Source organism: Moschus berezovskii, chromosome 12 (assembly GCF_049115385.1).
Source record: "Moschus berezovskii isolate FMDL1 chromosome 12, NW_MosBer_1.0, whole genome shotgun sequence".
NCBI classification, from domain to species: domain Eukaryota; kingdom Metazoa; phylum Chordata; class Mammalia; order Artiodactyla; family Moschidae; genus Moschus; species Moschus berezovskii.
The window spans coordinates 36,256,949-36,272,117 of record NC_142471.1 but is presented as its reverse complement, the minus strand read 5'-3'; the positions used below and the strand labels follow the sequence as shown (position 1 = coordinate 36,272,117).

General features: G+C 38.3%; 1 pseudogene; it reads left to right on the top strand.

Moving 5' to 3' along the window:
- Positions 1–12,212: 12,212 nt before the first annotated feature.
- Positions 12,213–12,813, top strand: LOC129555182 (NADH dehydrogenase [ubiquinone] 1 alpha subcomplex assembly factor 4 pseudogene; annotated as a pseudogene).
- Positions 12,814–15,169: the final 2,356 nt, after the last annotated feature.

Here is a 15,169-nt window from a genome sequence, read left to right as displayed (position 1 = left end):
CATGTTAGGCTATCAATGGAGGGAAGGTATATGACATGAAAAGGTATCTGTCATGAAAATGACAGATTTAAGTTTAATTAGGTCCCATTTGTGTATTTTTGTTTTTGTTTCCATTATTCTGGGAGGTGGGTCATAGAAGATCTTGCTGTAATTTATGTAGGAGAGTGTTCTGCCTATATTTTCTTCTAATAGTTTTAAAGTTTCTGATCTTACATTTAGGTCTTTGATACATTCTGAGTTTACTTTTGTGTGTGGTGTTAAAAAGCATTCTAGTTTCATTCTTTTACATGTACTTGACCAGTTTTCTCAGCACCACTTGTTGAAGAGACTGTCTTTATTGTATATTTTTGCCTCCTTTGTCAAAGATAAGGTGTCCATAGATGCATGGATTTATTTCTGGACTTTCTATTTTGTTCCATTTATCTATATTTCTTTGTGCCAGTGCCATACTCTCTTGATGACTATAGCTTTGTAGTATAGTCTGAAGTCAGGAAGGTTGATTCCTCCAGTTCCATTATTCCTTCTCAAGCTTTGGCTATTTGGCGTTTTTTGTGTTTCTATACATACTGTGAAATTATTTTTTCTAGTTCTGTGAAAAATACCATTGGTAGTTTGATAAGGGTTGCATTGAATCTATAGATTGCTTTGATTAATATACTCATTTTCACTATATTGACTCTTCCAGTCCAAGAACATGGTATATTTCTCCATCTATTTGTGCCATCTTTGATTTCTTTCATCAGTGTTTTATAGTTTTATGTTTTCTTTTGTTTCTTTAGGTAAATTTATTCCTAAGTATTTTATTTTTATCCTTTTCATTACAATGGTGAATGGGATTATTTCCTTAATTTCTCCTTCTGATTTTTCATTGTTAGTGTATAGGAATGCAAGGGATCTCTGTGCATTAATTTTATATCCTGCAACTCTACTATATTCATTGATTAGCTCTAGTAATTATCTTAAAAGCTTTTGCACAATGAAGGAAACTATAAACAAGGTGAAAAGACAGCCTTCAGAATGGGAGAAAATAACAGCAAATGAACAACTGACAAAGAATTAATCTCAAAAATATACAAGCAGCTCATGCAGCTCAATACCAGAAAAATGAACAATCCAATCAAAAAGTGAGTAAAAGACCTAAACAAACATTTCTCCAAAGAAGATATACATATGGCTAATAAACACATGAAAAGATGCTCAACACCACTCTATTGGAGAAACGCAAATCAAAACCATCATGAGGTACCATCTCACACTGGTCAGACTGGCCATCATCAAAAAATCTACAAACAATAAATGCTGGAGAGTGTGTGGAGAAAAGGGAACACTCTTACACTGTTGGTTGAAATGCAAACTGGTATAGCCACTATGGAGAACAGTGTGGAAATTCCTTTAAAAAACTGGAACTAGAACTGCTAGACAACCCAGCAATTCCAGTGCTAGGCATACACCCCAAGGAAACCAGAATTGAAAGAGACATATGTACCCCAATGTTCATTGTAGCACTATTTACAATAGCTAGGACACGGAAGCAACCTAGATGTTCACCAGCAGATGAATGGATAAAGAAGTTGTGGTACATATACACAATGGAATATTCAGTTCAGTTCAGTCGTTCAGTCGTGTCCGACTCTCCGCGACCCCATGAATCACAGCACGCCAGGCCTCCCTGTCCATCACCAACTCCCGGAGTTCACTCAAACTCATGTCCACAGAGTCGGTGATGCCATCCAGCCATCTCATTCTCGGTCGTCCCCTTCTCCTCCCGACCCCAACCTTTCCCAGCATCAGAGTCTTTTCCAGTGAGTCAACTCGTCGCATGAGGTGGCCAAAGTATTGCAGTTTCAGCTTTATTACTTAACTATAAAAAGGAATGCATCTGAGTGAGTTCTAATGAGGTGGATGAACCTGGAGCCTATTATACAGAGTGAAGTAAGTCAAAGAGAAAGACAAATAGTATATATTAATGCATATACATGGAATTTAGAAAGACAGTACCAATGATCCTATAAGCAGGGCAGCAAAGGGGACACAGATGTAAAGAACGGACTTTTGGACTCAGTCGGAGCAGGTGAGGGTTTGATGATTTGAGAGAATAGCATTGAAACACGTACATTACCATATGTAAAACAGATAACCAGTGTGAGTTTGATGCATGAAGCAGGACAGCACCCAAAGCCAGTGCTCTGGGACAACCTAGAGAGATGGGGTGGGGAGGGAGGTGGGAGAGGGGTTCAAAATTTGGGAGACACATGTATACCTGTGGCAAATTCATGCTGAAGTATGGCAAAAACCATCACAATATTCTAAAGTAATTACCATCCAACTGAAATAAATTTTTTTAAAAACAGAAATTCTATCCTAGAGAGCAAAAAAAAAAAAAAAAAAGAAATGCCAAAGAGAATTAAAATGAGTTACAAATAAAGGGTATAAAACAATGACAATGTTAATAATAGACCCTGATGAGCCAGGCACACTTCTAAACAATTTACCTGTAATAGTTTATTTAATCTTCACAACAACTTTATGGGAGAGTTAGCTTTTATTCCTATATTACAGATAAGAACACTGAAGCACAGACAGTGTAAATATCTTGTCCAAGGTCATACATCTAGTAAATGAGAGCTGAGATTTGACCCAGAAAACCTGACTCTAGGTAAGCTCTTCTGATATTGTGCTATGACACCTTATGAAAAGAGAATGGAATACAGTCAGAAAAGTTTTAAAATAATGGAGAGATACGGGCGAGAAAGGGGAGCATGAAAGAGACTAGGAAAGGATATACAATGTGGTAAAATGAAAAAAGAAAACAATGATGAGGAAAAGAGGAGAAAAAAAACAGAAGACAGATCAATTATAACTGACAGAAAAAGATGATGACATACATAGAAAAAACAGAAAGAAAAACGAGGAAAACGTGACAATGAGCATCAGAGGAGAAAAGAGGAAAATTTCAGAAGAATTGGTCTCTGTCATTCCCTGCAGGAGCTGAAGCAGAAGTGACTCACCTGTGTAGGTGGGACGTGAATGGGGGGCTAGTGTGGGGAACATCAGCCTCATGCTGATAAGGAACAAATGGTGTTCTCATTTCCCATCTGAGATGCAGTTATTATGTTACCTGCACAGACCACAACAGGCGCTAGGGTGAAACTCTGAGGTGGTGTTAAAAAAAAAAATAGACAAATTATATTTGATTCCCAGGTAGCTCTAGTGGTAAAGAACCCACCTGCCAATGCAGATACATAAGAGATGCAAGTTTGATCCCTGGATTGGGAAGATCTTCTGCAGGAGGGCACAGCAACCCACTCCTGTATTCTTGGAGAATCCCATGGACAGAGTAGCCTGGTGGGGCTGCAGTTCATGGGGTCGCAAAAAGTAGGATATGACTGAAGCAACTTAGCACATATGCACATGTTTGCCTCAGCAAATTGTTCTCCTAATGATTTATTGTGACAATTAGCTGCCAAGGCAAAATAATCCTCTAGGGACAAAACTTTTCCAGAAATAAACATGGCATTAACAGAAAATCAGGGATAAGAAGACTGGAAATAAGTACTGAGAATTTAAAGTTCTTCTGGTGAAACAATAGTTTAACTAGTAAGTTTTGGTATGTCAATATTACAGTGTAATATTTTAAATAAAGATTTAAGAATATAAATATGAAAATCAATGATAGTGTTAAAAGCAAATCATAAAACAGGTTATAAAGTCTTACTTAAATGTAAATTACCATTATTTAAGAGAATACACCTCCAAGTTATTAGAGACCAAAGAAAATGTATAATATTTTTGACTGTAGGTGATCCTTGAATTTGTTCCTTTGAAACTTTCTTTAGGGGTCATGGGAAGGGATGGAGGAGTAGTCTGGGGTTTACAGATGCAAACTATTATACACAGAATGAATAAATAAAAAGATCCTACTGTATAGCACAGGGAACTATATTCAATATCTTATGATAAACTGTAATGAAAAATATGAATATATATATAACTGAATCACTCTGCTATACAACAGAAATTAACACAACATTGTAAATCAACTACACATCAACTTAAAAAAAACTTCAAGTGATATTCTCTGAAATAAAAAATAATAATAGAAAAGAAGGAATGGTATTCTTGCCAAATGCCTCTACCAAGGAAAATATTATTTTCCTCTGTGATTTGATTGGTGCTACTTTCTAAATTACATGAGTAGAAGTGCTTTAAATTACCTAGCAGGAGGTGGGAGGGGGGTTCAAGATGGGGAACATATGTACACCAGGGGTAGATTCATGTTAATGTATGGCAAAACCAATACAATAATGTAAAGTAATTGGCCTCCAATTAAAATAAATAAATTAAATTAAAAAAAATTTTAAACCTCAATAAACTGACAACAATGAAAAAAAAAATTACATAGCAGGAATTCAGTGAAAGTGAAGTGAAGTGAAAGTCACTCAGTCGTGTCTGACTCTTTGCGACCCCATGGACCATACAGTCCATGAAATTCTCCAGGCCAGAATACTGGAGTGGGTAGCCTTTCCCTTCTCCAGGGGATCTTCCCAACCCAGGGATTGAACCCAGGTCTCCCGCATTGCAGGCAGATTCTTTACCAGCTGAGCCACAAGGGAAGCCCAAATGGGAAATAAATAAAGTCAAATGGGAAATAAAACGGTTTCTTTAAAAAGTAAGTGATAAAAATATCTTCAACCATGAAACTACTAAGTTGACTGGCATTACATTTCCTTTCAAAACTAAAGCAGAAACCATGGGTAAATAATTCATCATCTCTAATAGAAGGAAGCATATTCACTTAAAAGCACAAAATTTTACTGATATTCTATTCTGAAGAGAATTATTATATGAAAATTTGCACAAGGCATATGAAAAACATTTTGAATATGCCTCCTTCAATTGCTTTTGGTGAATAGTTTTGGATGACAGAAGACCACACATTTCTAAACCTCGTTTTTGCTAATGCTGCAGCATGTAAGTCACAATTCAAATGCCAGGATTTGTTCATTTACTGACTAGGGTATTTACCCACCATATTCCTCTATCTAGTGATTGCTGGCAAACCAGCTCATCGAAGTAAAAACTACTGCTTCATAGTGTTTGCTAATTTTCATATATTTAATTCCACAAATGGTCCAACCACCAGCTTTTAAAATTTTTTAATGTGTTCTTGAAAGCTATTGTTTGCAAATTCCCCAGAACACCACTGCTTTAAAAAAAAAATAGTATCATGAATTTTCCAGTCTTTTTTTCTCCTTTCTGAGTTCATGAGAGAGTATTTGTAGCAGAGATGTTACAATGTTACATCAAACTCTTATGTAAAAAAAGAAAAATCCAAGGATGACATGATTATTGAATGAGCATATTTTAAAATAATCTTCAGCTGATCAAAAAGCATTCTTCAAGGTCTTAATCTACAAGAGCAAAGTTTCTTTTCAAGATAGGTTTATGCTATTCACCATGCATGAATAACGCCAAAAATATGAACTGAGTTTTACTAACTTGAGAAAAACAATATATTATGTGCAGGCTACTTCCATTCACTAGTCACTGCAAGCTGTGTGACCTCACCAAAGCTATTAAGCCCAGTACTCCTGCCACCAAAATTAAACCAACATGACAGACTGTCAACTGAATTATTCACCAAAGGCATCAAAACCTCATGCTCCCATTAGAAAATATTGTGATCCTCAAATAGAATCTTGTCTACTTTTAACATTTATCCCTATTCACATAATATGCATCTAAGTTTTGCCTTTCAGAGATGAAAAGGCTAGAAAATGTCTTTGATCAACATTCTGATCCAACCCACCACATCATCCCAACTTTTTAATCTATTACTTTGTGTCCTGGAGGCTTTAGCCTCTGCCTCTCACTGCCTATAATCTACAGTTGCATCAACGTGTGTCTGTCTTCACTTGGCCTGTCATCTCCTCATAGGCAAAAGCATACAAAACACTAAGTTTCAAAGAGGTCTCTGATAAGATTTCACTGAAACAGGACACAATTACCAGTACATTCTACTGGGAAAATAGTCATTCTAGTTTCCTCTTGCTGCATTTAGAGTCAACTCTAACCAGAGACTCTTGACAATCAAATATCGGGTTGACCAAAAAGTTCCTTTGGTTCTTAGGTACATATAAGACACATTTTTTTTCATTTTCACCAAGAACTTTATTGAACAGCATATTCACCATTTTGTTCCACTACCTTCTAACATCTTTCAGGCAACTTCATAATTCCATCTTCCCAAAACTTTTTAACTTTTTGAGTAAAGAACATTTCCAGGTGCCTTTTACAGTATTACAAGAAACTGAAACCTTTTCATCACCTTCTCTGGATGAAGACCAGAGCTTGTTGTAGTTGGTGGTGGTTCATTTCACTTGCCCCACAATCTCTTCTGTTCCACATTATTGTTCAATATCCACTTTTCCTCTCCTGGCACAATTTGTTTTAAAAACAGAATGTTTCCCTTACATTTCAGGAGAGAATCATATGTGGAAATATGACCAAGAAGGGTTTTTTTTTTTAATTAACTTATATGGACCCGAAACATCAAAGTGATTAACATAACCAAGCTTGTGCCAATGATTTTCAACACTTGATTTGGATATTTTGAATATGCTGGCTAGTTTCCTGCATGGTATAATGTTGATTGTTTTCAATGTCTCAATTTGATCAACTTCAACTGGCCTACCTGACCATGGAGCAATGTCCAGTGAGAAATCTCCAGCAGAAAATTTCTCAAAACACTTTTGACACATTCAATCAGTCGCAGCATCTTCTCCATACACTGCAAAAATCTTTTGTGTTTCAGCTGCATTTTTACATCTTTCACCTTTTTTGAAATAATAAAGCATAATATGCTGAAAATGTTGCTATTTTTTCTTCCATCTTCAATATTAAAATGACTACATAAAAATTAACCAGTTGGCTAAGTTTCTTTAAATGTATGCTAATATGACAACTGTCACAATACAATCTATCAAAACTGTTTTGAATGAAGTTAAAGACAACTAAGTGCTACTGTGGATGCTGATTACAGCCATGAAATTAAAAGACGCTTACTCCTTGGAAGGAAAGTTATGACCAACCTAGATAGCATATTAAAAAGCAGAGACATTACTTGCCAACAAAGGTCCATCTAGTCAAGGCTATGGTTTTTCCCGTGGTCATGTATGGATGTGAGAGTTGGACTGTGAAGAAGGCTGATCGCCGAAGAATTGATGCTTTTGAACTGTGGTGCTGGAGAAGACTCGAGAGTCCCTTGGACTGCAAGGAGATCCAACCAGTCCATTCTAAAGGAGATCAATCCTGGGTGTTCATTGGAAGGACTGATGCTAAAGCTGAAACTGCAATACTTTGGCCACCTCATGAGACGAGTTGACTCACTGGAAAAGACTCTGATGCTGGGAAGGATTGGGGGTGGGAGGAGAAGGGGACGAGAGAGAATGAGATGGCTGGATGGCATCACCAACTCTGTGGACATGAGTTTGAGTGAATTCCGGGAGTTGGTGATGGACAGGGAGGCCTGGCGTGCTGTGATTCGTAGGGTTGCAGAGTCAGACACGACTGAGCGACTGAACTGAACTGAAGCACTACTAGAACCATCTTACCCAAAAAACTGAACAAAACTTTTGGCCAACCAAGTACCTTTCACTTTTGTTTGGTTTTTCACTTTTATACAAATTTAATGCTTACTTTTCACTTACAGATACTACAAAATACTGGCTATATTCCCCATGTTGTACAACACATCCTTGAGCTTATCTTACACCCAATGATTTCTACCTCCCATTCCCACACCTCAATATCGCCCTCTCGCCCCTCCCCACCGATAACCACTAGTTTGTTCTCTTTATCTGTGAAATATCCTTCTTTTATGTTATACTCACTAGTTGTTGCTAATACCCCACTTTGAAATGCCTGTCCATAATTCTTCATAAACAACTAAACACTATGATTGCTTCTTCATTACTAAAGTCAGTAGGGGTGTGTGTTTTTTTAATCATTTCTGAGTGTTCTGTGTGAAAATTTGATAACTCATGATAAGACTTCTATGAAAAAGATGCCAATATCTGTTGATCTGCTCTAATGTCTCAAGATGTGCAAATGTTACATCCATTCTCTCAAATAGTTACTTCAAATATTATCAGAAAAAAAAAAAACATTTAAACACAGAAACTTGGAAATAACAATGAAATTAGCCAACACTACAGCAGAGAACTGAACTGAACTGAACAGCAGAGAAAGCCCCATCTTACACAGTTTCTTGGACATTCCTATCTCACCATCCGTTCAAATTATCCCAGTGCCACTCAGACAGCCAATGAATAAATGTTCCCACAGGACACACTTTCAGCGCTAGGATTTGAGTAAATGTTGCTTCCCTCACCTGAAATTAGAGCATGACAAGAAAGAAATATGTCTTCTCCCCAGCATGCCTTCAAAATGAGGTCTCTGGGTTTAGAAAAGATAGAGGAACCAGAGATCAAATTGCCAACATTCACTGGATCATAAAGAAAGCAAAGAAATTCCAGAAAAACATCTGCTTCATTGATTATGCTAAAACTTTTGACTGTGGGGACCACAGCAAACTGTGGAAAATTCTTAAAGTGATGGGAGTATCAGACCACCTTAACTGTTTCCTGAGAAACTTCAGGAGGGTCAAGAAGCAACAATTAGAACTGGACATGGAACAACTGACTGGTTCCAAATTAGGAAAGGAGTACGACAAGGCTGTATATTGTCACCCTGTTTATTTAACTTATATGCAGAGTACACCTTGTAAAATGCTGGGCTAGATGAATCACAAGCTGGAATCAAGATTGCCAGGAGAAACATCAACAGCCTCATATATGCAAATGATACCTCAGATATGCAGGTAATGGCAGAAAGTGAAGAGGAACTAAAGAGCTGCTTGATGAGGGTGAAAGAGGATAGTGAAAAGCTAGCTTAAAACTCAACATTCAAAAAACTAAGATCATGACATCTAGTCCCATCACCTCATGGCAAACAGAAAGGGGAAAAGTGGAAACAGTTACAAATTTTATTTTCTTGGACTCAAAATCATTGCAGATGGTGACTGCAGCCATGTAATTAAAAGACACTTGCTCCCTGGAAGGAAAATGATGACAAACCTAAACATTGTATTAAAAAGCAGAGACATCACTTTGCCATCAAAGGTCCATATAATCAAAGCTATAGTTTTTTCCAGGAGTCATATGCAGATATGAGAGTTGGACCATAAAGAAGGCTGTGCATCGAAGAATTGATGCTTTCAAATTGGGGTGCTGGAGAATACTCTTGAGAGTCCCTCGGACTGCAAGAAAATTAAACCAGTCAATCATAAAGAAAATCAACTCTGAATATTCATTGGAAGGACTGATGCCAAAGCTCCAATACTTTGGTCACCTGATATGAAGAGCCAACTCATTGGAATGTTATTGAATATGACACCATTTGATATAAAACCCTGATCTCAGGATTTTCCTCTAGAAACTTGCTTTCAGATATTCACTAGCAATCTGAACACAACTTCTCCTGCTATAACTGCTCTTTCCACCTATCTCTTAAATACCTGGAAAAATACAGTTCTTTTCACTTCTGTAGTGATCATTCCATTCAAAATACTTCAATATGGAATTCTGACCACTTGTTCTCTGATAGTTATGCTAGGTTAGGGATTCTATTCAAATGAGGCATCCTATTAACTCAGTTTCAAAGGACTCTTTCTTCATTATAATTCTTATGGGTGTAAACCCAATCTAGAGAAAATGATGAAAGATGTAGAAAGGACAAAAAAAATGTGGACAAAAAAATCTTTGGTGTAAGCACATGCCTTTTATTACTACCCAGTTAAAAGCTTCAAAGCCTAAACTCTCTATTTTTACTTCACAGATACTGAATACCAAGCTTATTTGGACATAGGTAGTTCTGCATACTGGAGAAGGCAATGGCAAGCCACTCCAGTACTCTTGCCTAGAAAATCCCATGGAGGGAGGAGCCTGGTAGGCTGCAGTCCGTGGGGTCGCTAAGGGTTGGACGCGACTGAGCGACTTCACTTTCACACATTGGAGAAGGAAATGGCAACCCACTCCAGTGTTCTTGCCTGGAGAATCCCAGGGACGGGGGAGCCTGGTGGGCTGCCGTCTATGGGGTCACACAGAGTCGGACACGACTGAAGTGACTTAGCAGCAGCAGCAACAGTTCTGCATACATGTTTCAGAAAGGATAAAAGTTAACAATCTAGTTAGCCATACCAACAACTAATGGATAGTCCATAAAATTACATGCAATAAAATAACAATAGGAAAAAAGACATTAATGAAAAGAAACACAAGTTTCTTAAGTGCAAAATTTGGTTCTATTGAGATTAAACATATATATTCACAAAATTAAGCATGAAATATCTGATACTCCAGTTTGATATCCCAACTACTCTTCTCTGTACCCTAAAGTGCCAACTTTAAGCCTCTCAGGAGAGAAGCCATTGATAGGACTCATGAACTTTCATTCCAAAGATCCGGCCACTTTTATGGCTGACCAAATTATCACTTGGAAACAGCCCCACAGCCATTTATTCCTGCAATCATGGCTATAACTTAAGCTCTCACAAAGCCTGGAAAATAAAAATGTTTATTTGGATTTAAAAAAAAAAAACAACAGAGCAAAAAGGCCGATGGAACCTCACTGCTTGAAGTGCTGGTCAAGTACATAATGGAGAAAGCCACCCGGTTTCCAGTGATCTCGATGACCACATGGGCAGTTTCTGGAAGCAAAGGTCTTAGCAACAAGCAAAGCAAGCAAAGGACTTGCCCACTTAATTCTTAAATACTTTCCTATTTTAGCCCTTTATTAAATATTTAGGACTTTCAGACAATCAGATGAAGCAAGATGAAGTTGAATTTTTAGATGGAAGTATAGCTGGCTTAAAACCCAACATTCAAAAAACTAAGATTGTAGCATCTTAGTCCCATCACTTCATGGCAAATAGAAGGGGGGAAAGTAGAAGCAGTGACAGATTTTATTTTCTTGGGCTCCAAAATCACTGTGGACGGTGACTGCAGCCATGAAATGAAAAGACTTGCTCCCTGGAACAAAACCTATGACAAGAAAGCAAAGACATTACTTTGCCAACATAGGTCCATCTGGTCAAAGCTATGGTTTTTCCAGTAGTCATGTATGGATGTGAGAGCTGGACTATAAAGAAAGCTGAGCACCAAAGAACTGAGGCTTTTGAACTGTGGTGCTGGAGAACACTCTTGAGAGTCCCAAGAGACCTCCTTGACTGGAGATCAAACCAGTCAATCCTAAAGGAGATCAATCCTGAATATTCATTGGAAGGACTGATGCTGAAGCTCCAATACTTTGGCCACCTGATGTGAAGAACTGACTCATTAGAAGAGACCCTGATGCTGGGAAAGAGTGAAGGCAGGAGAAGGGGAAGACAGAGGATGAGATGGTTGAATGGCATCAACAATTTTGAAAGCAAGAGAAAATGATTCATCACCTCCAAGAGAGGCTCCACAAGGTTATTAATGGATTTCTAAGCAGAAACCTTGCAATCAGAAAGAAGTCAGTTGATATATTCAAAATTCTGAAAGAAAAAAAAGAACTACCAACCATCTGTAATAAGGGCAGAGTGTCTTATAGTAACAAGCTGTTTGTCAGTGATAAGTAACAGATTCAAGGCAAAGAGAATTCAGTTCATTTGGACAGAAGTTTATAATCCTCAGCAACTTGGTCAACACTAGGCACAGAAGTAGAAAACAAAATCCCTTTTCTCACGGAACCTACAATGTTTTAGAGAAATTTAATATTATGTAAGAAAATGAAACAATATGAGGAAATAACAGTAATGTCATAACAGGCATTGTGATAACAATTGTGATAACAGATTCTGTGACTTTTCATAAATAAGGAACGCTTATGAAATTTGTGGAACTTGAAATATTGGTAGAATTGTGCCAAAAGGAATGAAGGTGACATTTTCAGATCTCAACCTTGTTACACAAAGAACAATGTGAATAACTAAAGTTTCAAAATCAACTTGGTTAGAAAGAGTCTAGCCTATTCCCTTCATGGATCACAGCCTTGTCATGGCAAAGGAGCTTGTGTAACTCAATGAAGCTATAAGCCAAGCAGTGCAGGGTCGCTCAAGACAGATGGGTCCCCTTTTCATGCTCTGGTGCGGGTCGACCCCAGATGTGCGCATGCTCTGGTATGTCCGGAGGTCGCCTGTGCCGGTGTTCAGCCACGTGTGGTGTAACTTAGGGCATCATGTTGTGAAGAAATGGGGGCTGCGTGGCTCACGCCATCAGAAATTTCAACCTAGTGAACTGAGCAGAAAAGGAAATCAGCAGAATGAAGCCCTCCCCCGCTCCCAGGCACCCCTCCTCACCATGAACCTCCTGCGAGAGCAGATGAGCAGCCATCCAGAAATTAAGGGACAAATTGACAGAAAAGATGACAAACTGCTGTCATTACTAAAAGATGTGTATGTTGATTCCCAAAATCCAGTGTCTTCTTTAGGAGTCCAGCACACGTCAGAAGCCTAAGGAGTTCAGGTTGCTGAAAGAACATCAGTTTGACATAATGAACGTTAAGAACATTCCCAAAGGCAAAATTTCCATTGTTAGAGGCATTGACACTTCTCAATAATCATAAACTTTATCCAGACACATGGACTGCTGAGAAAATAGCTGAAGAATACCATCTAGAACACAAGATGTAAATTCCCTTCTGAAATATTTTGTTTCTTTTGAAGTAAAAGTCTTCCCCCCTAAAGGCAAGAAAGCAATACAATCAAAATGAAGAGAATCTTTACAGGACTTTTCCTGTTTGCATCCCCATTCCCTGTTTATTTTCTTCATTTGTAACATATTAAATTATATAAATTACAAAAAAAAAAAGACAGATGAGTCATAGTTCTGGCAAAATGTGGTACACTAGAGTAGGAAATGGCAACTCATTCCAGCAGTCTTGCTTGGAGAACCCCATGGACAATTGTGCTCATTTCACATGCTAGCAAGGTAATGCTCAAAATCTTCAAGCTAGGCTTCAGTTCTGAACCGAGAACTTCCAGATGTACAAGCTGGGTTTTGAAGAGGCAGAGGAACCAGAGATCAAATTGCCAGCATTCAATGGATAACAGAGAAAGCAAGAGAATTCCAGAAAAAAACATCTATTTCTGCTTCATTGACTATGCCAAAGCCTTTGACTATGTGGATCACAACAAACTGTGGAAAATTCTTAAAGGGATGGGAATACCAGACCACCTAACCTGCCTCCTGAGAAACTTGTATGCAGGACAAGAAGAAACAGCTAGAATGCTTGTGAAATTTGTGGGACTTGAAATATTGGTAGGATTGTGCCAAAAGAAATGAACGTAAAATTTCTAGATCTCAAACTTGCTACCTCAAGAACACTGGGAATAATTAAAGTTTCAAAATCAGCTTGGTTTAGAAAGAGTCTGGCCTATTCCCTTCATGGATCACAGCCTTGTCGTGGCAGAGGGGCTTGTATAACTCAATGAACCAGACATGGAACAACTGACCGCTTCCAAATTAGGAAAGGAGTACATAGGGCTGTATATTGCCACACTGCTTATTTAACTTTTGTGCAGAGTCTATTATACAAAATGCTGGGCTGGATGAATCACAAAGTTGAAATCAAGACTGCCAGGAGAAATGTCAACATCAGATATGCAGACGATAACCACTATAATGGAAGGAAGTGAAAAATAACTAAGGAGACAGTTGATAAGGATGAAATAGGAGAGTGAAAAAGCTGGCTTGAAACTCAACATTAAAAAAAAAAAAAAAAAGATTTTGGCATCTGGTCCCATCACTTCATGGCAAATAGAAAGGGGGAAAGTGGAAGCAATGACAGATTTTATTTTCTTGGGCTCCAAAATCATTGCAGATGGTGACTGCAGCCATGAAATTAAAAGACACTTGCTCCCTAGAAGGAAAACTATGACAAACCTAGACAGTGAATTAAAACGCAGAGACATCATTTTGCTGACAAAAGTCCACAGAGTCAAAGCTATGGCTTTTCCAGTTGTCATGTATGTATGGGAGAGCTGGACCATAAAGAAGGCTGAGCACCAAAGAACTGATGCTTTCTAATTATGTGCCAGAGAAGACTCTTGAGAATCCCTTGCATAGCAAGGAGATCAAGCCAATCAACCCTAAAGGAAATCAACCCTGAATATTCATTGAAGGTCTTTTGCTGAAGCTCCAATACTTTGGCCACCTGATGCAAAGAGACGACTCAGTGGAAAAGACCTTGATGCTGAAAAGATAAAGACAAAAGGAAAAGGGGTCGGCAGAGGATGAGATGGTTTGATAGCATCACCAACTCAATGAACATGAATTCGAGCAAACTCTGGGAGATAATGGAAGACAGAGGACCCTGGTGTGCTACAGTCCACAGGGTCAAAGAGTCAGACACAGCTTAGTGACTGAAAAACAAAACAAAAAAACAAACCAAGAATACTGTACCCAGCCACAATGCCCTTTAAGAATGAAGGAGAAATACTTTCACAGATAAACAAAAGCTGAGGGAGTTCACACTGCTAGACCTTTTCATAAGAAATGCTAAAAGGAGTTCTTTCATTGAAATGAAAGAATTACTAGCAAAGCTAGTGGTGGTGATGGAATTCCAGTTGAGCTATTTCAAGTCTTGAAAGATGATGCTGTGAAAGTGCTGCACTCAATATGCCAGCAGATTTGGAAAACTCAGCAGTGGCCACAGGACTGGAAAAGGTCAGTCTTCATTCCAATCCCAAAGAAAGGCAATGCCAAAGAATGCTCAAACTACCGCACAATTGCACTCATCTCACACGCTAGTAAAGTCATGCTCAAAATTCTCCAAGCCAGGCTTCAGCAGTATGTAAACCGTGAACTCCCAGATGTTGAAGCAGGTTTTAGAAAAGGCAGAGGCACCAGAGATCAAATTGCCAACATCCGCTGGATCATGGAGAAAGCAAGAGAGTTTCAGAAAAACATCTATTTCTGCTTCATTGACTATGCCAAAGCCTTTGACTGTGTGGATCACAATAAACTGTGGAACATTCTGAAAGAGATGGGAATCCCAGACCACCTGACCTGCCTCTTGAGAAACCTGTATGCAGGTCAGGAAGCAACAGTTAGAACCGGTCATGGAA